This window comes from Azolla caroliniana, unplaced genomic scaffold (assembly GCF_043228905.1).
Source record: "Azolla caroliniana isolate FFs.n. ecotype wild unplaced genomic scaffold, voAzoCaro1.0.p SCAF_130, whole genome shotgun sequence".
Classification (NCBI taxonomy): Eukaryota; Viridiplantae; Streptophyta; class Polypodiopsida; order Salviniales; family Salviniaceae; genus Azolla; species Azolla caroliniana.
In genome coordinates, this window is record NW_028230565.1 from 13,043 (window position 1) to 16,224 (window position 3,182).

A 3,182-nucleotide genomic window follows, 5' to 3' on the forward strand; every position below is an offset into this window, starting at 1 on the left:
TTCCGAACCTCGTACGGCCCGAACCACCTTTTCGCGAATTTCCGCATCGTTGTATGTTGATGGTCCAAGCTACTATCATAGACGATCACCCAATCTCCTTCTTCAATCCTCCTCGGTCGTAGTCGGTGCTTTGTGTCGAACCGGCTTTTGTTCCGGAACCGTGCTTCTTGTTGTCGGCGTGACGCTTCCGCTACATCTTTCGGTCTTCCCTCCAGTTGTCGTATCCGGACCGCTAGTAGTTCTTCCCGGCTCATCTCTTCCTTCCACGGTAGTATTGTCCATGTCGCGATTGCGGTTTCCGTTGGCATTACCGGTGCTTGTCCGGTCATGAGTTCTGCCGGCATGTAACCGGTCACGGTGCTATGCGTCGTCCGATCCGCCCATAGTGCATACGGAAGCATTTGTGGCCAATCCTTCACCCTTCCGTCGCATGCCTTCGCAAGTGCTTTCACGATCGGACTATGTCCTCGTTCGATCTTCCCGTTGGCCTCCGGATTGTAGGCCGTTGTCAACGTTAACCGAACTCCATGTTTGGCGAAGAATTCCCTAGCTTTGTCCGAGTCGAGTTCTCCCCGGTCCGCAATCACTTGTCCTACGCAGCCGTACCTACAAAACACTTCTTCCAAAAGAAATTGGCACACCGCGGCACACGTTTTCCTCCGAAGCGCTCGACCTTCAACTTGGTTTGTGAGATCTTCTCGAGCTAACACCAAGTATTTCTTTTGTCCAATCCCGGTCGGCATAGCTACAATGTCGACCATCCACTTGAAGTTGATTGTCGGTGAGAATGTCGGATGCAGCTCATCTCGGTGTCGGACCCCGGAGTAGACTTGACATTTCTCGCAGCTTTCTGTGAACTCCGCGACATCTTTATACATGTTCTTCCACCAATATCTTTGCTTGATTTTCACAAAAGTTGCCCATGTTCCTCGATGTCCAGCCCAATCGGATTCGTGGAACTCAGACATTATCCGGTTTCGTTGTTCTTTCATCCCGACTACTCGAAGTGGTATCCCATCCGGTCTTTTCGGCGTCCTCCATATTAAACCGTTTTCCAAGAAGAACTTTTGGACTTGCCTCTTCTTCCTTCGGATCTCGGCTCTCCTTTCTTTATCATTGGTTGAATCCTCGACCTCTTGTAGCATCTTCCCGATCATCAAGGTTTCCCCCTCGTATTCTTCTTCCCGGAATTCTCGGATCACGTTCACTCGGCATATGTGTTCTGACGTGAAGTAGTCTTCGGAAACTTCTTCATTATCTGATTCGGTTATGTCGTCTTCAAACCGCGCCCTCGATAACATGTCCGCTACCGCGTTGTCCTTCCCCGAGATGTGTCGAACCTCCGGATTAAGTGACTTGACATATGCAATCCACCTTAGCATAGCCACATCCGGTATCGTACAACACCGCATCATCCCGAGTATCGGAAGACAATCCGTCTCGATCACCACTTCAGCTCCGATCAAATAATCCCGATCCGATTTTATCGCCGACACGACTCCCCACAATTCTCTTTTGATTTGTGCATATCCGCGTTGCCTTTCGTTGAGGACCTTTGCTCCAAATCGAATCGGATACCGCGAACCATCCGAGTCGGCTTGATTGATGACCCACCCGATACCGGTTGGACTTGTATCAACCGTTACTATGATTGGCCGCTCGTAGCTTGGCTTCTTAAGTGATTCCGCCCTCCATAGTGTCTTCTTGAGCTTCCTCATGGCTTTAGTGTGTTCCGGTTTCCACTCGAATGTCTTACCTTTCCGCAACAAGTGATAGAGCGGGTCCGCTATATGTGCATAGTGCGGAATCCATATGTGATAGAATGCACACACACCTAGAAACCTTCGGACTTCCGATGTTGACTCACATACTTCCTTCATAGCTTGAATCGCATCGATCTTTGTTGGTGACGGTCTTCGGCCGTAGGGTCCACATAGATGTCCGACCACCAATATTTCTTCTTGCCCGAATGCCGATTTCTCCCCGGAAAGTGTTAGGTGCACATCTTCTAGCTTTCGCAACACTTTCTCGCAATCATGAATATGGTCGACCACGAACTTTCGGCATCCCCGATCATCCATAGTCTCATCTTTTTCTTCCACCGCGCATCCTTTCATCGGAATGTCATCTAGAAACGGCATCGTTATCTCCGGGATGCAATCTCGAAGCACCTTGTTCATCGCGTTCATCATATGTGCAACCGAGTTTGTCACTCGTTGTGGTAGTGTGCACATTCGAACTAGTCCTATCGGTGTCCGCATGGTAGTGATGTCTCGGCTCTCCACGGCTAGTTGGAATTGGTCATACCCCGAGTATAGGTCCCCGATGGAGTATATCGCACGTCCGGCAAAAGCTTCCGCGAATTCGTCCACTATCGGACTGACTCCCGAGTTCCGGATCGTGACCTTGTTCACCGGTTGCAAGTCTTGGATGAATCGGAGTGACCCATTCTTCTTCGGAACCGTAAACCATCGATTTGAGTACGGAGCACTTGATGGCTCTAGAATCCCCATCGCCACCTTCTCCTTGAGCAAGTCGATGACTTTCGGAATATGCGCCCGTGGCACCGGAATCGGCTTCAGGTTCCACGGTACATGATCAATCGTGAAAATCACCATCGGCTCCACTATCTTTGGATCAATGCATCCGATCTCCCTCGATGTGAACGCGAATGATTTGCCATGTTGCTCCAACATCTCTCGAAACCGTTTTTCTTCTTCTTGTAAGAGGAACCCACCTCCACCGATCCGAAGTTTCTTCCGGGTCTCATCTGTGAAGGCATGTCCGATATCCACGGACTTCCGAAGTGTCGGATCTCCCGAGACTTCTTTCTTCTTTTGTTCGCTATCGGCGGGTAGTGGTCCCGCGGCCGGTTTTACCTTCTTCTCCACGGTCTTGTATTTCGTACTTACCATTGCTTCTTCTTTGCGGAGCGCATCCGGCCCCATTTTCGCAACGATCTCGTACATCTCGACCGATTCCACCGGGACTACCCGGTTCCCTTGGCTTTTATCTTCCGCAAGCTCTTCAAGCCGTTGTAGTGTATTCCCATAGAACACTTCCTCGATCACTCCCACGATTTCTTCGTCTTCTTTTATTATTGATGCCGACCGTAACTTATCCTCCACTTGTCGGTATTGTTTCTTCATTCCTTCGGTTACGGCCGTGTACGTAGATGCCCC